Raw genomic sequence first — 22,205 nt, 5'->3', positions numbered from 1 at the left:
AGGTGGGCACTTCATTATATATCTGCCAGGTAAGTATGAACAAACTTAATTGTATTATAACAATAACATTTTGTTCATGAACTTACCTACAGATATATATAGCTTAATCCCACCTTCGATGGTGGGGAAGAGACGAATAGGAATTTGTAGGAAACTTAAATTAAGTAGATGATGTACACCTTGGTTCCTCACCTGTTAGCAAAGTAGACTCTGTGATTACTGTCACTTAAGCCTGCTTGTGCTTAATCAGAGTTGCCAGCCAGGTGGAGACCTGTAGTGCTGGTGCGCTCTGGATGCTCTGTCAACGCGGGGACGTGACCTCAATGTGACAAGAGCATAGAGCCATACAAATGAGGGCAACGAAGCAACTGACCACCACCTGACCAACTATCCAAGACCCCCTGAACACTAAGCTAAGAGATGGAAGGTCATTCCACCAAAGACCTCACCACAACCAAAAAACACAACAAACTAAAAACTAAACCTAAACCTAACTAAGGGATAGGGAGGGAGAGCTACCTTCAGCCCCCAAGACTGTGTCTGCAGAAACGTATGGCCCAAGAGAACAACAGTCCCTCGCTATATCGTTCTCACATCTCTCAAGTAGTGTGAGGCGAATACTGAATTGCTCCTCCAAAAGGTGGCGTCAAGGATGTCCTTGATCGACATGTTCCTTTGGAAGGCAAGCGAGGTTGCGACAGCTCTGACCTCGTGAGCTTTCACTCGCAAGAGGCTCAAATCGGTCTTATGGTAAGACGAATGAGCCTCTTTAATGACGTCCCTCAGAAAGAACGCCAAAGCATTCTTGGATCAATGGAGGTATATCGGGCCGTTTAACCGAACACCACAGATTATCTGAGGGACCTCGTACTTCCTTAGTCTTGTGGACATAAAACTTTAGAGCCCTGACAGGGCACAGGACTCTCTCAGGTTCTTGGCCACAAGGCTTGTCATACCCTTAATTTCAAAGCTCCTTGGCCAAGGGTAGACAGGTTTTCATTCTTTGCTAAGAAAGTGGGACTCCAAAGAGCAGACCGCATTGTCACCTTTGAAGCCCACTCGCTTACAAATGGCTTGAATTTCGTTAACTCTCTTCGCCGTCGCCAGAGCAGTTAGGAAAAGAGCCTTCTTCGTCAAGTTCCTAAGAGACGCTTCATGGAGAGGTTCGAAAGGACTCGACATCAACAGTCTAAGGACTAAATCTAAGTTCCAAGAAGGAGGCCTCGCCTGAGGTATCTTGGACGTCTCAAATGATCTCAGAGATCGTGAAGATCTCTGTTGTCAGACAGGTCTAGGCCTCTGTGTCGGAAGACTGCTGACAGCATACTCTTATATCCCTTGATGGTCGGGACAGCCAGCTTCTGCACATTTCTTAAAAATAGCAGGAAATCGGCTATCTGGCTCACAGAGGTAGTGGAAGAGGAAATTCCCTCCTTTCTACACCATGCCCTGAAGGAAGCCCACTTCGACTGGTAAACAGCTCTCGAGGAAGTCCTCCTAGCGTTGGCGATCGCCTTCGCAGCTGCTTTAGAAAAACCTCTCGCTCTGGCCAAACTTTTCGATAGTCTGAACGCAGTCAGACCCAGAGCGGAGAGGTTTCGGTGATATCTTGCGAAGTGGGGCTGTCTGAGTAGATCTTTCCTCCAGGGCAACGTCCTCGGAAAGTCTATGATGAAGGACATTACCTCCGTGAAACCATTCCTTCGCGGGCCACATCGGGGCAATCAGGGTCAACCTCGTCCCCTCCGATGCCGCGAACTTCCTTACTACTTCCCCCATGATCTTGAATGGCGCGAACTTCCTTACTACTTCCCCATGATCTTGAATGGCGGGAATGGGCATACAAGTCCAGGTTCGTCCAGTCCCAGAGCAGAGCGTCTATAGCGACTGCTCCCGGATCCAGCACAGGGGAGCAATAAAGAGGCAACCTCTTTGTTCTCGACGTCGCAAATAGGTCCGACTAACGGACACCCCCACAGTCTCCAGAGCTCTCGACAGACGTCCTGGTGCAACGTCCATTCCGTCGGCAGGATCTGATCCTGTCGGCTGAGAAGGTCTGCTCTGACGTTCTGGACTCCTGCGATAAATCTCGTCAGGATCCTTATCCGTCTCGCATCTGCCCACAGCAGAATCTCCTCGCTAAATAAAATAGAGGACGGGAGTAGTGTACCTCCCTTGATTATTTCAGGTACGCAAGGGCTTGTGGTGTTGTCCGAGTTGACTTGGGCTACTTTCTCTGCAACCTTTTGTTGGAAGAACTGTAGCGCCAGAAAAACCGCCGCTAGTTCCTTCACATTGATGTGCCAGGACACCTTGTTCCCCCCTCCAGGTGCCTGACACTTCCTCCCCTTCCTATTGTTTGCTCCCCATCCCAACACCGAGGCGTCGGAAAACAACACTAGGTCTGGGCTCAGAAGCTTTAGGGACAACCCCTCTCGAAACTTCCGAGGATCTAACCACCATCTTAGATGGTTCTTCACCGATTTGGTGATCAAAAAAAGGTCGCATCCAGATCCTCTCTGACTCTCCATTCGTCTGCTAAGAAAAACTGGAGAGGTCTCGGTGTAGTCTTCCAGGGAAACAAACTTTTCCAGCGAGGAAATGGTCCCCAGCAGACTCATCCACTCCCTCGCCGAGCAAGCTTCCTTCCCCAGGAAGGCCGAAACTCTCTCTAAGCCTTGCAGCTGTCGTTCCTGGGACGGAAACGCTCGAAAAGCCACTGAATCCATCTGAATCCCCAGATACACGATGGACTGTGTTGGGGTCAGATGCGACTTTTCGAGGTTGACCAGAAGTCCCAGGGACCTCGCCAAGGCCAACGTGAAGTGAAGGTCCTTCAGACACCTTTCTTCTTGTGACGATGCTCTGATAAGCCAATCGTCGAGATACAGGGACACTCTTATTCCTGCAGAATGTAACCATCTCGCTACGTTCTTCATGAGCATGGTAAATACCATCGGAGCCGTGCTTAAACCGAAACAAAGGGCTCGGAATTGCCAAACTTTGTCCCTCCCTAGCATAAACCTCAGAAACTTTCTTGAAAGAGGTGGATAGGCACGTGAAAGTATGCGTCCTGTAGGTCCAAGGACACCATCCAGTCGCCCGGTCTTAAGGCTCCTAGAACCGACTGAGGTGTTTCCATCTTGAATTTTTTCTTTTCTATGAAAAGATTCAGGCTGCTTACGTCCAAGACTGGACGCCACCCCGACGACTGCTTTGGTACCAGGAAAAGTCTGTTGTAATATCCGGTGACCACAGGTCTAAGACCTGCTCCACCGCTCTTTCTTGATCATTTGATCTAAAAGATCTAAAGAACCTGATGTTTCTCCCCTTGATACGATGGGGAAAGATCTCTGGGAGTCGTAGATAGAGGAGGAGGGTCCACAAAGGGGATCTTGTACCCTGTTCCATTTAAAACTATCTTGAGGGACCACGCATCTGTATCTCTCTCTCTCCACGCCCCCGCAAAGAACTTTAGCCTGGCTCCGACCGGCATCTGAAGGACTATCTTCTCACTTAGAGGATTTAGGTTTGAAGGAACCTCTTCCTCTTGCAAGCCCTCTCCCTCGAGGAGCAGCTCTCGGGAGGGAGCGCCAACGAAAGGGTTTAACCTTCCTAGGAGGTCGTCCAAAAACACGAGTTGGTAGGGACTGGCGGGACTAGTCTTGAAGACTGGGCCAAGAGGTCCTGGGTAGCCTTCTCTTGTAGGCTCACTGCCAGGTCCTTTACCATAGCCTGGGGGAAGAGATGGCTCGAAAGAGGTGCAAAAGAGAAGCTCCGCTTTCTGTGATGCAGAAACAGACCTAGCTGTAAAATTGCAGAAAAGCGCTCTCTTCTTGAGGAAAGCAGTGCCGAAATGAGATGAGACCCTAACTCTTCCGAACCATCCCTGACGGCCTTGTCCATGCAAGATAACACATTGGACAGCTCCCCCAGACTCAAAGAATCAGGATCCTAGATTGAAGATCCAGGACTCCCAGGCACCAGTCTAGAAAGTTAAAGACTTCCAGAGTCCTTAACAGACCTTTTCATGTGATGGTCAATCTTCGTTGGTGTCCATGAAATCTTAGCGGTCGATAAAAGAGATCTCTTCTGGGCATCGACCAGACTAGCAAAGTCCTTGGGAAGACGACGGGATCTTAACTCCTACTTCACCTTTGGTCTCATACCAAATGCCGCCTTTCCCACTGAGTCTTGAAGGCGGAAGGGCGAAAGTCGACTTGCCCTGATCCTTCCGACGTTCCATCCAATCCTGCAACTTCTTGAACGCTCTCTTAGTGGACAAGGAATTGTTTTCATCTCCACAAAACTCCGGAACCTTGCACGACTTCGATGACGAAAAACTGAGAGGGTGGAGACTTGGGAGCTGCAGGCTGGAACTTCTCACCAAAAGAAGAGCGTAAAAGTCGAACCAGCACCTTGTAGTCGATCCACGACGGAACTGACGGCTTGTTCTTCCTCAACTGAGTCCGCCGGACTACTAAGCTCTCCTTCCTCCCGAAGAGGCAAAGGAAAGGATTGAACCTCTGGAGAGGGCGTGCGCCCAACGGGTCTAGCCTTCAACAAAGGCTTTCGAGGATGACTAATATCAGCCTCTTCAAAGCGACCGACCTTCTGTCGATCCTTAGAGCTTGAACCACGAAGAGCGTCTTGACCGCGCTGCGCGTCAAGAGAGGCTACTCTTATTCGCTCTCGAGGAGCGTCCTTACGCTTTCCGCTCAAGCGTCCAGCTTTGCCGCTTTGCAAAGCGTCCTTTCTGTGGGCGCTCTCCGAAAGCCTTCTCAGCAGGCAAAGCGTCAAGCAAAACATCCCGACGAGCGTCTTCAAAAGCGTCCTGCCGAGCGTCTTCAAAAGCGTCCTCCAAGGCGTCCTGACGCGCGGCTGATCAGGACGTCGAGAGGGAGAAAAGCGTCCTGTCCACGAGACTTCCTACCCGCATAACGAGAACAAGGAAGCTCCGAAGGAGAAGCAAGCGGAGACAGAGACGAACGAGGAGACGGAGAAGGAGACTGCCTCGTCCTCCTTGACAGCAGTCTAGCGTCCTTCCTACAGTTTAGGCTCAGTCTTCTGAGCCATTAGGCCGACAATTGGTCTTGAAGAGACACAAGAATACTCTTCGTTGGCGAAGAAACGAGAGGAGGTGAAGGGCTGCGCCTGCGAGAAGACGAGGGGCGAGGGGGGACGCCTTCCTTCCTTCTCACAGGTACAGCAACCTGCCTCTCCGAGGGCGCGAGAGAAGCGCTTCTCAGCGTCGTCCTCGGACGACGTCCTACCTCTCTTCTGTGGGAGAAACGCGTCATACGACGCAGGCGAAGACCGCAACGATAGCGGAGAGAGGGGACGTTAAAGCGTCCTCCCTAGGAAAAGTCCTTTTTCAACGGAACGCGAGCTCTCCGAGCGCTCCACCCCTTGCGCGGGAGGGCGCCTCGGAGGACGAAAAACAGTCCTTAAGGATGCGAGCCTGAGCACGCTCCTTGGCAGCCTGGGAAAGTAGCAACAGGTCCTGCCGAAGGGACGCCAGATCGGTGGGGGAGCCCCCCGTAAACCCTCTTGCGGCTTTCGACATGCCCACTCCCTGAGTCCTGGGAGTCCGACAGAGGTCTAGACCTAGAGGCATTGTGGGGCCGATCTGACGCCCCCTCCACCCCCAACAAAAAACTAGGGGGCACGATCACACAACTTTACTTGAGCCGTTTTCTAGGGCCAACACTTTGGACTCTAGAGTACGTAACGACTCTAGAATCAGAGAAAGGGCATTACCTTCTCCAGACACAGAACTAGGGCCCTCAGGCAACAACACAGGATTAGGTGAAGCAAATTCTACTGGTGTTAAAATAGGAGAAATGTTACTTCCCTTACCTTTCGTAGAACCGCTCTTGGAGGAAGACCTCCTGATCCTATCGCGCTCCAACTTACGCTGATAGGATTCATACACCTTCCATTCATCATCAGTCAAACTTTTGCATTCAATGCAACGATCATCCAACAAACAAACATGCCCCCTACACCCCATACATACTGTGTGGGGGTCTACTGATGATTTCGGTAGCCTCACCTTGCAATCACTCCTCACACACACTCTGAAGCTCACTGAACTTGATCCCGACATCACGTTCACAGAAAAGCTTATCCAAAAAAAATCAAAAACAGTCCACTATCGCGTATGCCAATCCAACAATCCAGAGTCAAAACCAAAAGTCAATCCAGATACTTAGAACGAGTCAAATCCAAAAATCCTGGGCGGAGGTCTGTAAACAGGTGTTTACCGACCGGCGACAGAAAAAAATATGAATAGAAAATGGGAATGGTTCCTGATATCCGCCTCCCAGCGGCGGGAATGGGTACTACCACCTGGCCGCCCACTGCGTGTGCCGCGAGTTTTGAAATTCTGTCGGACTTCGGAGAATACAGCTATATATATATCTGTCAGGTAAGTTTCATGAACAAACCACCGATTACAAGGTAAAAATGAATTTTAGTTCAAACCATGACCCGGGAATAAGAAGTTTCATACTTTCACTAATATAGGCAACAAAATGTTGTTTTATTGTGCTGATTACAACTGCGATCTTGAATAAGATCAATAAATGTTACACACACACACACACACATATATATATATATATATATATATATATATATATATATATATATATATATATATATATATATATATATATGATAGATACAGCAGTCCCCGGGTTACGACGGTCTCGGGTTACGACGGTCTCGGCTTACGACGTTCCGCCGCTTTTCAATTATATTCATCAGAATGTACTTCCAGGGTTACGACGCATGTTCCAGGGTTACAACGCCTACAACACTGATCTGGCAGATGAAATATGACATCAAAAATGCAAAATAATCAATATTTAAAGTTTTTTTAATGAAAAAATGCAATAACAATGCAGTTTACATAGTTTTCAATGCACCTAAGAATTAAAAGTAAGGTTTTCTTTAGGATTTTTGACAATGTTCTGGCTTACGATGCGTCTCAACAACGGAACCCCCCGTCGTAACCCGGGACTGCCTGTATATAGATATAGATATAGATAGATATATATATATATATATATCTATATATAGATATATATATATATATATATATATATATGTATATATATGTATATATATATACGTATATACAGTGGGGCCTTGCTTAGTCGCAGATCAGCAATCACAGATTCAGTTAATCACGGGTTTTTCCTTGGACCACTTCTCAGTCTATATATCGCTGGTATGAATCACAGCATCGTGGGCTTGTCGGTGGTAGGCTAACCCTCGTCCGGTTCTGATAACCAGCAAATGCATGAACAGATTCACATTCTGATATTAACTGACAATAAAGGTAATAAAACCATTCTCACCTTATATATTATTGGCATATCTTCATAATATATAGTCTATTCATGGAATAGTTCCACATCATTGACATCAACTTGTAGTTGAGCGGCCAGCAGAAATGTAAACATTGAGTTACACTTCACAGAACCTTTGTCGTTCTTAACCTTTTAGAAATGTTAATAGTAGTAGTGTAATTACAGTAGTAATAACATTTAGGAAAACATAAATTTTCAATTCGAACTTCATTATTGTTTTGGTATAAGTAATCAACTTCTCTGAACACTGCAGTCATACAAACGATAATTGTCATAGATTATCGTATTGTTGTTTGCAATTAGCGACGAAGCGTAAACGTAATAAAACCATTTTTACCTTATATATTATTGTCATATATTCATAATAAAATTCAAATCTTATATATTATTGGCATATCTTCATAATAAAAAGCCTCTTCAAGGAATAATTCCTTGGGGAATCCATTTTTCAAAAGACAAAAATACACTTTACATGTTTACAGTATACAATGATTACTTTATTTTGATGTGATTACATTAATATTACAGTATGGTACTCTAAGCAGTACAGTAACTATTTTTCATCATAAATGTACATTCATTCACGAAAAAAAATACATATGACCACCGTGACGTCACCGTTCTACAAAGTACCGATGTATTTTTACGTAAGTATCCTCTAAACTCTGTCATAAATCACTTTACTTACTTTTTTTGTGAAGCCCAAATGCTACATATATTCCGGAAAATTAACGAAATCACGAATTTTATCATAGAGCAAGATTCACTAATTACTGTTTTCTTCTTTTCATGACTAAATGCATTTTTAGGATAAACTCATTTACAAATTTTCAAATACTATGAATGTAAATAGCAAAATCTCTATCTCTCTCTCTCTTTTTCTCTTACAGAAAAAAACTATAATACTGATCTATTATTATTGCAATACAAGAACAAGATGGTCCCCGAAAGAATAAAAATATGGCAACTCCCCGAAAGAATAAAAATATGCGTTACCATATTTTTATTCTTTCTGTGATTTATGAAACTGTGCTTCAATACAACTTTTATAGTTGACTCAATGATTATCACATATTATAACAGTATACAAGAGAATATCTTATCACTATCCATGTTTCATTTCTTATCACCATAAAATATTTAAAATACAAATTTCATTGTTATTCTCGAGCTAAGATAGTCAACAGTACTCTAGTCCTAAGCTGCTTTCTCAAGCTATTCAAGTTACTCTCGTCCTAAGCTGCTCTCTCAAGCTATTCAAGTTACTCTTGTCCTAAGCTGCTCTCTCAAGCTATTCAAGTTACTCTAGTCCTAAGCTGCTCTCTCTCTCTCTCTCTTCTCAATGAAATATGAATTACTGTATCATAATATCATAAACTATTATGTACAAAGTTAATAATAATAATAATAATTCCATTAACAAATTCATTTCTTTTAGCAACTAAATTGTTTTCCAAAATAATTCTTTCGGTAATAAACATCCATCAGCTGATTCTAAACGCAAACAAAAGACAAAACTAGATTTTTATTGCTGTATTTTGCTGTTTACACATTAATATTATAGTTGGGTGCTGTAATCATTACAGTAAATCATGTTTTTTTATCATAAATATGTTCATTCACGAAATAGATATACTATGTACTTTTAGTTTGGTGCAGCAGCCAAATCATGAAAATAGAAAGGAATTGTTAGGTAATTATACTTTTATTTGCTGATCTGATGAAGGGGAAATTGAAGATAGGAAAGAATAACTTTGAAACTGTCTTGAATTTAGTTTAAGGTGATAGTTGAAGAAATATTTGGTGCTTGAACTAAAGTAGGCAGTTATAAACATTGAAATTGTGGTCTTGGGTGGGTTAACTATTAAAAGTAGGCAGTTTAAAGCAATTTTCAGGGGGGGGGGTTACCAGGATAACACAGGTATTTACTTATCACGGGGGGTTCTGGGCCCTAACCCCCGTGATTAACGAGGCCCTACTGTATATATATATATATGTTAATAGTCCAAATAAGCACTGGGAAGGCTGGGAAGGATGTGAGATCCATGCAGGTTACGAAAGGCACCTCAGTCAGTCAACACCATATTGGATTTAAAAACTACCTTGAAAACATTTTTTACGAAGACCTCACATGCTTATTTTAGTTCGTATGGCGCTTTCATATATCACATCATCTTGAGGAAACTTCAATATTTTCAATGGTATGCTTAAAGATGTAATTGTATTCTTGTTTCACCAATTAAATATCCCATGAATAAAGGTGATCTGCCTGAGTAAGGTGGACTCAAGGCGGTTGTTTCCCCTATATGCATGTATGTATGTATTATTATCTAAGGGAAAGAACCAAGTGGACTAGCTGATCCAGTTTTGGCCTTGTGTGGATCCACCCTCGGAAAAAGTACTTTAACACGTCCTGAAACCGGAGATGGGCACCAGTCAGTAGTCATAGGTGGTGAGAGTAACACCTCGAGACCTCTACTCTCCTTTCAAAGTAAGTATTTTTCCCAAAGTTTGAAATTAAGGTCATATTTTAAGATTAAACAGAGGTTAATGAAAGTCTAGCCATGTGCAGTGCAAACTTACCTCCATGACGCTTTCGAAACTTTTACTTAAAACACCAAAAATGTAGAAGATTGATGCCATCTTGATGTTTGCAGAGTCACTTGTGTCAATAAACTTTCCATTCGAAGTGCTAAATCCACACACCACTTGTACCCATAGATGCTGGGACACTTCACAACAATCGTAAACAATGACACCATCTGTCTGGCATTCAAACTGAGTATAAGACTTACACAAAACCAGGGAAATAAGTGAAATTAGCATATCTACTTGTATATATACATATTAGAGCAATTTTATCATTATTGCATTACTGTGACAACTAGAATTCATGGAAATAGTTTGTAAATGCATCGACGTACGTATGTGTGAAGCTCCACCAAATTGGCAACAATGAAATTTTGCCATTCCTAGCATGCTAGCAGTAGAGGTTACGTTTATTTCTGGCATAAAATTATTTTTAAAAAAGCCAAAATAGTAATACATACTTCAATCAATGAAAAGTGCAAGCAAAATTAATTGAAAAAAAAAAAAAAAAATGTCATAAACCCGTTGTCTACTCAGCGATGGTTTGTGCCAGCCAGATGTACGACAAGGCTAGAAACACTGGATTGTATCTAATTTAGAAATACGTATCTGTAATTTTGGTGGGTTAATTTTGTTACAAAAAGGGATAATGAATTAAAATAAAATTTTGAAGTAACAAAGTTAAACTAAATAATGAGTAAAGTAAACAATTAAGGGAATAAAGCTTTACCCCTCATAAACAGTGTAGTGTGCCCGCAACTGTGATTGTGGAGTGAGTGCTTAGGAACCAGGAACAGCAATGTAGTTCAAGTGCAATTTGGAGTGAATTAAGACCAAAATGTGTATAATTACAATCAAATAAGCACTATGGATAAAACCACCAATTGCTAGGTAAATATTAATATCAGTTCAAACCATGACCCCGGGAAAAAGAAGTTCACACTTTCACAAACCCTTTAACGCCAATTGGACGTATTAAACATCGATATAAATTGTCTGTTGGGTGCCGATTGGACGTATGGTACGTCGATATAAAAGTTTTTTAAAAATTCGCGGAAAAATAGTTATAGGCCTACTAGGCGAAAACTTTTGAATCACGCGCCTTGGGGGATGCTGGGAGCTCACGCATCAAGGCGTTGTTTTGTTTACAATCGTTACCCAGGCGCGTAAGCGCAAATTTCTTTCTTCTCGCACTAAAAAGTATCAGCGACACATCTCAGAAATTATTTCGTCACATTGACATAAATTTTGCACCATTTTATATTAGAAGTTACATGGAGTATTATATATGAAAATGTGCGCAATTTCATGTAGAATAAAAAAAACAACAACTCATGGTTGTAGCTATTATCAGTTTTGAAATAGTTTCATATAAATAACGATAAGTGCCAAAATTTCAACCTCCAGTCAACTTTGACTCTACCGAAATGGTCGAAAAACGCAATTGTAAGCTAAAACCCTTACATTCTAGTAATATTCAATCATTTACCTTTATTTTGCAACAAATTGGAAGTCTCTGGCACAATATTTTGATTTATGGTGAATTTATGAAAAAAATCATTTTCCTTATGTCCGCACGGTAACTCTTCCAAAAAAAAATCAGAAATTTTTTTCGTCCGATTGTCATAATGTTTGCACCATTTTAAATTAGCCATTACATAAAGTTTTATATATGAAAATGTGCACAATTTCATGTAGAATACAACAAAATAAAAACAACTCATGGTTGTAGCTTTTATCAGTTTTGAAATATTTTCATATAAATAACAATAAGTGCCAAAACTTCAACCTTCGGTCAACTTTGACTCGACCGAAATGGTTGAAAAAAGCAATTGTAAGCTAAAACTATTACATTCTAGTAATATCCAATCATTTACCTTTATTTTGCAACAAATTGAAAGTCTCTAGCACAATATTTCGATTTATGGTGAATTTATGAAATAAACTTTTTCCTTATGTCCACGTAGTAACTTCCGAAAAAATCCTAAATTTTTTCGTCCGATTGTCGTAATGTTTGCACCATTTTAAATTAGTCGTTACATAAAGTTTTATATATGAAAATGTGCCCAATTTCATGTAGAATACAACAAAAAAACAACCTATGGTTGTAGCTTTTATCATTTTAAAATATTTTCATATAAACGATAAACAAAAAATTCGACCTTTGGTCAACTTTTACTCGACCGAAATGATTGAAAACTGCAATTGTAAGCTACAACACTTACAGTCTAGTAATATTCAATCAATTACCTTCATTTTGCAATAAACGGGAAGTCTCTAGCACAATATTTCGATTTATGGTGAATTTTTGAAAACAACTTTTTTTTACGTCCGCGCGTTACGAATTCATGCATCATTTTGTGATAATATTTTCTCTGTGTTGCCTTAATCGTTTTACAATGTGTTATATAACAAAATTATCACAATTTAGTGTACAATACAACGAAAAAAATTAACTCGTTAGGTTTAACCGTTTTGCTCACAGCGCGTTTTGTATAAAATTATATATGACATTTTTTTTGCACTGTCATATATCCCAATATTTATATATGATAATGATATTTTTTTTCATTTCTGATGGTTGCATACTAAACTTCAGGCAATGACAAAAAAAGGAGCCAAAAATGAACTCTTAATCTTGAAAACTAAGCGTGCTGTGATTTTTTGAAAAAAAATTTTTTCCGCTTCTGCGCTCACTCGCGAACGCCACCGGCATACGGTAGACGATTTTTAAAATACTGCTTCGGCGTTTAAGGACTAATATAGGCAACAAAATGTTGTTTTATTGTGCTGATTACAACTGTATTATTGATATCAATAAACGTTACATATATACACTAATATTGTTCAAATGAGCACTGGGAAGGACGTGAGTGCCATGCCGGTTACGAAAGGGACCGGAGGCAGACGACGCCATATTGGATTTAAAAACTGCTTTGAAAACACATTTTACGACTTCACATAGTTATTTTAGTTCATGTGGCGCTTACATATATCACATTATGTTGATAAAACTTCAATCTTTTGAATGGTAAGCTTAAAGATATAGTGATTGTATTCTTGTTTCACCAATCAAATATCGAGTGAATAAGGCTGATCCACCTGAGTACGATGGATCCAAGGCAGTGTTTCCCCCTATTTTCAATTCTGCCAGAAGCAAGTCAGCATGACATGCTCCTTTATCTAAAATCTTCCTTACTCATCTCTTTTTCTTAATCTTACCCCTCCTCAAGTGCATTAAAATAGCCATGTAGAATACAGTAATACCCTGAACTTACGCGATTCAATTTGTGCGAACTTTTCATCGGAACTTAACTAATTATCATACACGAGTTCTTCACAATAGCGCGAACATTTCCGAAACCTCCAGAAGCACTGCAAAACCCTGCAAAAGTGTTTATGTTTAATTTATTATGCAAATTTTTAAATTTTTAAACTTTTCTGTTTAAATATTTATTAAAAATTTATTATTTCTATTTTTGTACATGCATAAATATGCAGTTAGTGCACATATGTATTGTAAGATGTGATACCCACTCACAAAGTTACTGCACTTTTCAAAGATGATATCCCTTCAGAAACTGTTTAATTTCTGAAGTACGTACTAATATACTACAATTAGTACAAGTTTTCATGCTTTTAAGTGTAAAACAGTACATAGATTATGTGTATACTATTTACATTTTTTAAAATAATACAAAGGCAGTAGGTGATTCAGTGTTAGTCACTCTATAAGAACTCGATGATATACAGCTAGTTGTTGACTTACAACCTATGTGAGTTACGACTGATCGACTTTACGTCCACCCACAACTAAAACGACTTGAGCAAAAAAGAATGGTGTCCAGCTGAACATATGACAGTTTTTCTCCAGTTCCCACCTCTCCACACGCATTTCACTGTTATTTTCACTCCAATAAAAGTAACGTAACTAACGGTAAAGCTCATACTATGATGAAATCAAGTGAAAATAATGAACGGATTCACGTAATATCTTTACACAATAAACATGCCCACAACACAATCTGTTATCGGAAAAAATAATTTAGTTCATGAGATCTATTAAATACATATTTCGACTTAAAAACCCGTTGTATAATGACAAATTACCATGTCTCATTTAAGTAAAGTATCTAGATATTTTATAATAACTAGAAGCAAGGCAATTCGCTCCGAATTGAGTTAAATACGCCAAAATAAATAGTAAACACGGTGAAATAAACTCGTATTCGCCATCAGCTGATTTCAAAACCAAAACATTGACCGCTTTGTTAGTATTTTTAAAAACATGAGAGTACATACAATATTATTGGATACAATAATGTACAACTTTTTAAAAGATTTACGGAAAAGTTGCATGTTCATTGTATTTTTAATTTATAAATACTATACGTACTTAGCCGTCTGCAGCCTGACATCGGAATGTAGAATACACCCCTAAAAAATTAAGCCTTTATGTAATTCCACATAGAATGCCGGTTTTAAGATATTCAGCAGTATTAATAAATTTCTAAATTATATTGGGTGGATCAGCTTATTCACTCTATATTTAATTGGTGAAACAAGAATACAATTACAATTTCAAGCATACCATTCAAAAGACTGAAGTTTCGTCAACATAAAGTGATATATGAAAGCGCCACAAGAACTAAAATAAGCATGTGAGGTCTTCTTAAAATATGTTTTCAAGGCAGTTTTTAAATCCAATATGACGTCGGCTGACCAAGGTGGCGTTCGTAACTGGCATTAATCCAACGTCCTTCCAAGCGCTTATTTGAACTATTATTGTACATATGTAACATTTACTGATCTTACTCAAGATTGCAGTTGTAATCAGCACAATAAAACAACATTTTATTGTCTATATTATTGAAAGTACGAAACTTCTTATTCTCGGGGTCATGGTTTGAACTGAAATTCATTTTACTTTGTAATCAGTGGTTTTATCCTTACTGCCATCACAAATGAAACTCCACAGTGCTTATTTGATTGTAATTATGCACATTTTGGTCTTAATTCACTCCAAATTGCACTTGAGCTACATTACTGTTCCTGGTTCTTAAGCACTCACTCCACAAACACAGTTGCAGGCAGCACACGACTATACTGTTTTTAAGGTGCAAAGCTTTATTCCCTTAATTGTTTACCTAACTCATTATTTAGTTTAACTTTACTTTGCTACTTCTAAATGTTTATTTTAATTCATGTCTATTATCCCTATTTTGCAACCAAATTAACCCCAAAAAATTGCAGATATTTCTAAAGTAGATACGAGCAGACGACGGCTAAATGTCATGGTTGCCAATTTAGTGGAGCTTCACACAAACGCCGATGCGCCTCAGTGGCATGGTTGGCATGCTGTTGGCGTCCTATCACAGTGGTCGCGAGTTCAATTCTCGGCCATTCCATTGACGAGTGAGAGATGTGTATTTCTGGTGATAGAAGTTCACTCTTGACGTGGTTTGGAAGTCACGTAAAGCCGTTGGTCCCATTGCTGAATAACCTCTGGTTCAATGCGATGTAAAAATACCATAAAAACAAACAAACACAAATGCTGATGCATTTACAAACTGTTTCCATGAATTCTAGTTGTCATAGTAATGCAATAATGATAAAAATGATCTAATATGTATTAATACTCCAAATAGATACTCTAATCTCACTTATTTCCACAGTTTTATGTAAGTCTTATACCCAGTTTAGAGTAAACACATACCAATTGGCAACACTGATAAACAATAGAAGAGCGCAAACAACGCCGTAGCTACTCTTCATAGCAAAACTGTTTATATTTAAGTCAGGAATCTAGTTACTTTTTCAACAACGAATATTTTCATATTAATAATCATGAATATGTAAAAAATTTATGCAATTCATGACCTTATACTGTTGTTTAACTATTTATTTATGTAATTATCTAGTGCATGCTTCTTCTTTCTACCAAAAAATCGTAGTTTCCTTGGATGTACCAGGAAGTTGGTGTCAATGTTGACGATTGTTGTGAAGAAAGTGCCCTAGCGTCTATGAGTAAGAGTGGTGTGCGGATTTAGCACATGGAATGGAAAGTTTATTGACACAACTGACTCCGCAAACATCAAGATGGCGTCGATCTTCTGCAATTTTAATGATGTAAGTAAAAGTTTCGAAAGCGTCATGGAGGTATGTTTGCACTGCGCATGGCTAGACATTCATTAACCTCTGTTTAATCATAAAATATGACCTTAATTTTTAACTTTGGAGAAAATACTTACTTCGAAAGGTGAGTAGAGGTCTTAAGCTGTTGCTCTCTCCACTGATGACACGTGACTGGTGCCCATCTCAGATGTCAGGACGTGTTAAAGTACTTTTTCGCAGGGTGGATCCCCACCCGGTGAAAACTGGATCAGCTAGTCCAGTCGGTTGTTTCCCAGGTTTTCCTGTATAAGCATTCGGCGACGCTACACGACGGTACCAACGGGCGCAGTGTACTGATGTATAGAGTTCAAAGGTAAATACCAGTTTAGTTACCAAATAAATATTGCTTTAAATTCTTGTTCAAGAGGTAGGCTAAAACTGCACTAGAAAAAACGCAACTGACATATAGTAGTCTAGGTCGCCGTGGAATAGGCTAGTTATACGTAGGTACTAGTATAGATCTACTGAAACCCATACCTCACCTCGGTAGGTATGAAAACATGACAATTAGCCTAGTAGCTCTAGCCTAACTACTACTAATAGGCTAGGTAGCCTATATCAAGGTGGTAGGCTAGTTGCCTAGTCCAAAATGCAATCATGGCCTAGGTAAACTACTAAATTTGACCCAAACTCCTTAGCTACCTATATGTTGATTTTTGCTGGCGATGTGTTACAGTTGTTATAACCATTAAACCACTTACTGAAAAAAGTCTGCCTATCGGTGCCTGAACTTTCCTGAACGTGAGACTTGTTCACTGTCATTTGACGATGGTGACGAGCACGGACGAATCCAAGTCTCTCTCATATCTTACAGTTGTTTGAGACAGCGCAACGCCTCGTCATTCTTGAAGCAGTTGCACAACCTCTCAAATATAATATTGCTTCTCTTATAATTACGACTGCTTTGATATAAATCTGTGATGTTGAGAAAAATATAGCATTATTTTATTTATCTTCGCTGATTTAAAAAAACACAACCATGTGCACACACTTATATATATATATATATATATTATATATATAATGATATATATATATATATATATATATATATATATATCCTTTCTGTTAAGTCTTTATAATGTTGCTATAATAGCTCTGTGCATTTCACCCTGGTCGCGCCCCACAGCAGTCACTGACTACCATGAACAGGGTTCAATACATACAGGTTTCTAATTGATTTTTTATTGACACGTTAACCCTGGCTCTTTACTAACTAAATGAGTAAGTTGTTCTACAAGGACGTAAACGCGAAAGGTTAACGAATTATGGATCTCAGTCTAAAGAAAATGGAAGCCAAATGCCAAAAAATACGTCATATATTATGAAATTATTGTTACTGAGTAAAATACTGAGTAAAATCATCCATTTTTATGGGCCTTAGCACCTAGATTAAAGCACTTTTTTGTAATCTGCTGTATGCTGGTCAGTTTTAAAATGTTCTTATTTAGTTGATTTTATATAGTGTATAAAGTTTAGCAATTCAGGCCTCTTTGGTTTGGCCATTTGCCTGTACAAGTTTGCAGACCTAAAGTTCACTTTGTTCACCTTGCTTGGTTTTATGTATAACCCTCCACAGGGATGACTCTCTCTGGCGGGCTCTTGTACGTCTTCAAAATAAGGTGCTTCTTATATACTATTTTATAATTGTCTTTTAATGTTTTCTCGCCACTACCTATCATAGCTCCTGCACAATAGGAGAGTCTTTAGTTCTTTTTAAATTTTTCTTCTTCTTGTATGATCTTCACTTCAGGCGGCATTTTGTTGTATAATCTTGGTGTGCAATGTACAAATGCTTTTTCGCATGACTTACAATTTACTCTAGGTTCAAATTGCCTGTACCTATATGCTTCACTTGCATGTCTGATTACAGTATTCATTTCAAGTCTAAAGAAGCTTAATTAGTTTCTCAGGTATCTATGTTGGTTCACCATATTTTAGTACGTTGAAGACTGTAAGAAGTATTTTATATTATATTCTTGCTTTTACAAGGAGCCAATGTAGCTCAATTAGTGCTGGGGTTATTCTATCACGGGAACGTAATCCTTTTATTAATCTGGCGGCACTGTTTTGTACTCCTTGCAATTTTCTTAGTAAGTAGTTAGGGAGACCGTAGTATATAAAGTTGCAGTAGTCAAGCTTCGAAAGTACTATCTGGTTGCAAAATGCTGTTTTCAGAGTATCTTCATTTAGGCGTTTTCTAATAAATGCAATGTTTCTATGACAGTTTCATATTTTTTTTACAATATGCAATACACGGTCTTCATCGACAATTTATTATTATTAATAAACACTCCCAAGTTCAAATATCTTCAGTGGAAAAGCTTGGTGAAGACAAGAAGTAATAGGAATTCATACACCAACATATTTCTGATGACTTCACTTACCTAAAACAAGACCTGAAGTAATGCGTATTGAAAGAAATTCTGCCTAAATCAACATCGCCTATTATTCGCATTTGATAATTTTGTATTGTTTGTGGAATAATGAAAAAGTACTAATTTATAATAATGCAATAAAGAAAATTCGATGACGTCATAAAATGAGAAATAATACTAAAAAAGAAAGTTGGTCGCAATGTAACGCCACATGCAAGTGAACGCCGGGTAATCTTCTTTTCGATTGTTGTGACAACATTCCAAAGTTTGTAAACAAACGTTCTACGAAGCTGTCAAACAAGAGCAAAGTGCGAATGGGAACTTTTAAAAAGGATATTTTCTTTTCCTCGTGTTTGTATAAGGACTTTCATAAGTAGCCATCACCAAGGTATATAGCGACCACCTGTGTCATCGCAGCCGAAGAAATTGTGAAGCGAAATTGAATCAGACCCTAGGTACCCACTTCAGTAAGTACTACCACCCTAGGTAGGTAGTACCAGTACTTAGATAGGGTATACTGTTTTGTTTGATGGTACCTAGCCTATATAGGCTAGTCCAGTGGGGTATTTCTACAGAAGCAATCCGCGGTGGCCTAGACTAGCTATATGGCAATTGACGTTTTCTATGTTAGGCCTATATTACTTAGTACTGAACAAGAATTTAAAGTAACATTTATTCGGACGACTGTAATTAACTCCCAGGGGCCAGTACTAAAAATGGCGAAATACATTGGACACCCCAATCCCTAGTGGATGTCGTATCCGCGGTTACGTTCCTTGCAGTTTGTGCAGAACTATTCTTTAGAGTTACCCTGCAAAAAACGTAACCGCGGATACAACATCCACTAGGGATTGGGGCATCCAATGTATTTCGCCGTGTTTAGTACTGGCCCCTGGGGGTTGATTAAAGTCGTCCGAATAAATATTACTTAAAATTCTTGTTCAGTAGGTAAAACTGCATAGAAAAACTGCAACTGCCATAGTCTGGGCCGGCGCAGACAGGTACCCTAGATCTACCTCCAGTGGAAAATCACTAAAATTCTTTGTTCCTACACAATAGACAAACCCTCTGTCCTTTGCAATATGAATTAGGAACTTAGCTTAATGCGAAGCTGGAACACGGCCGGTAAAATAGTACTTGAACACGGTGGTTAGGTATCCACAAGATACGAGTTGGTAAAGGGGGCGTAAGGGGGTTGGTTGTTAGGTAGAGAAAGTTGGACGTAAATACCTAACAGTTAAATCTCTCAAAAGAATACTTCTTCATCAAAAGCACTAAAACTAGGAAAAATCAATTTCCAAGGAAAAAGCAAACACTTCCCCTAAGTTTCGTCCAAGGTAACGCAACGAAAGAGTGTTCATGTTGTTGGTACATAAGGGGGTTGCAAACACTAATGTTCACAATGAACAATCCTTAATGAATAATTTTATGTAATTACTGCAGTAATATAAACTGAAATGACGATAATTTACAGACCTGTTATCACATCTAACTGGAAAAGTATGGATACTGTAAGAATGAAAAGACTGCAGTGTTGAACCGACCAGAACTCGTAGTTAAGTGATATAAGAAGTGCAATTAGTTTAACAGTCCTAGGTAGGTAACCAGGATTTTGATTGGTCAAAATGTTGGGGGGGCAAATGAACGTCATGTACGGGGAAGATTTCACACTACTGTGACAATCTAACCAGTTACTTGGGAAACACATATACAATATAAAAAATATAATGTGCAATACTTAGTGCAGATGTAAAAACACAAGAAAGTTTCTAAGAAACCAAAGAAACCATACTTTGAAGAAATGAATGGTTCAGACAAATATTATTGGAGGGGAACCTGTTTAACATATTATTTATGCAATATGTGCAGAAATACAAAATTATATATCTATATAATATATATATATATATACATATATATAATATATACATACACATACAATATATATATATATATATAAGTATATAGTGGCACCCGCTGTATTCGCGTTTTCCAGATTCGTGGACTCATGGCTTTGCGGATTTCTCTCTGGAACATTTCCCCACATTATTTGCAGAAAATTCACCTATTCACGGTATTCTTCTATGAGAAATATCAACATATTCCTGTATTTTTTATCAATTTCACCATAAAATGCACTTTTTGTGATAAAACTTAAAAAAAAAGGTATAAAAATTAAAATTTTTTTAGTGGTTTTTCTTGAGTTTTAACTAACAAAATAGGAGGTTTTAAGCATTTTATAGGGGTTCCAACTATTCGGAGGTTATAAACTATTCATGGGGGGAGTTGGTTTACGATATATATACATATGTAAATATATATTACAATATGCATTATATGTATGCATAATATGTAATATAATTGGTAGATATAATATATAGATAATATATAGAGATATAATATATTGTATAATATTTATATATATAAGATGGCATTTATATAATATAAAGATAGAATATAGATATATATATTAATATATATTTATATATATATGTATATATAATAGATAGATATATTATAGATAAGATATATAGATTCTATAATATATCTAATTATATTATATATATTAATATACATATGTATACATATGTATATGTATATATATATATAGATATATATATATTATATATAATATATATAAATATTTATTATATATATATACATATATGATGTATACTATCTATATATATATATATATAATATATATACAATAATATATATAATAATATATATATTAATTATAAGATATATATATATATATTATAATATATACTATATATTTGTTTTATTTATATGATATATATAATATATATTAATATAATTAAATTTATATATATATAATTATAATAAATAGATATATATAAGATATATAATATATATATGATATATGTGATATTGTATTAGGATGTATATATATGTATACTTATACTATTATAATATATATATTTATAGATATATATATATATAATATATATATATATATGTATATAATATGGTATATACCTATATATATATACTGTAAGTCCTCGGGTTAAGCCGGTCTCGACTTACGATGTTTCGTGGTTACGAACGCGCCCCCATAAAAATATAAAAAACAATATTTTGCATCGTTCCGTCTTTCGCGGTTAGCGTCGTAAGCGACGTAAACAAACGCGAACTAGTTCCGGCGCGCACGGCGGAAGAATATGCTTTGTGGGGGAGAGGACGGCGTCGCTTCGCTACGCTCATTCCTCGCCCATACGCCATTTTGGTTGTTTACACTGCCTCTCTCTCCCTCGTGTTGTATCGTTTTTGTAACTTTTTGCTTTGTTATGGCTCCCAAGTGCAAGGGCGGACTCTTCTGATGGTAGTGCATCGAAGAAAAGAAAGGCCACCACCATGGAAATAAAGTGGACATTACAAAGCAATCTGAGAAGGGAGAAACGCCAACAAACATTGGCCGCTCGCTGGCCTTAGCCGTTCGACCGTTGCTACCATTATCAAAGATAAAGAGCTCATCGTTGAACATGTGAAAGGATCTGCTCCTATGAAAGCGACAGTGATAACTAAGCAGCGTAGTGGTCTAATAATTGAAATGGAAAGGTATTGGTGCTTTGTTGGAAGACCAAAATCAACGGCGTATCCCAGTCAGCCTTATGGTGATTCAGGAGAAGGCGAAAAGATTGTTTGAAGCGAGCAAAAAAAA

General features: G+C 38.5%; 2 protein-coding genes across 4 annotated transcripts in view; one reads left to right on the top strand and one right to left on the bottom strand.

Moving 5' to 3' along the window:
• LOC135222775 (uncharacterized) overlaps nt 1–17,007 on the bottom strand; it is a 99,800-nt gene extending 82,793 nt beyond the window's left edge. The window contains exon 1 of the mRNA XM_064261031.1: nt 16,844–17,007. The gene's annotated coding sequence lies outside the window, so the exon portion shown is untranslated. The remainder of the gene's footprint in view (nt 1–16,843) is intronic.
• Nucleotides 17,008–18,729: 1,722 nt separating this feature from the next.
• The window catches only part of LOC135222773 (uncharacterized), a 241,158-nt gene continuing 237,682 nt past the window's right edge, over nt 18,730–22,205 (top strand). The window contains exon 1 of one of the 3 annotated variants that reach the window (XM_064261030.1): nt 18,730–18,975. The gene's annotated coding sequence lies outside the window, so the exon portion shown is untranslated. Of the gene's footprint in view, nt 19,007–22,205 lie in introns of all 3 variants that reach the window. The other 2 variants (XM_064261028.1, XM_064261029.1) reach the window with 2 other exon arrangements.

Source organism: Macrobrachium nipponense, chromosome 8, assembly GCF_015104395.2.
Source record: "Macrobrachium nipponense isolate FS-2020 chromosome 8, ASM1510439v2, whole genome shotgun sequence".
In the NCBI taxonomy this organism is placed as follows: domain Eukaryota; kingdom Metazoa; phylum Arthropoda; class Malacostraca; order Decapoda; family Palaemonidae; genus Macrobrachium; species Macrobrachium nipponense.
This window is presented reverse-complemented; position numbering and strand designations above follow the sequence as displayed.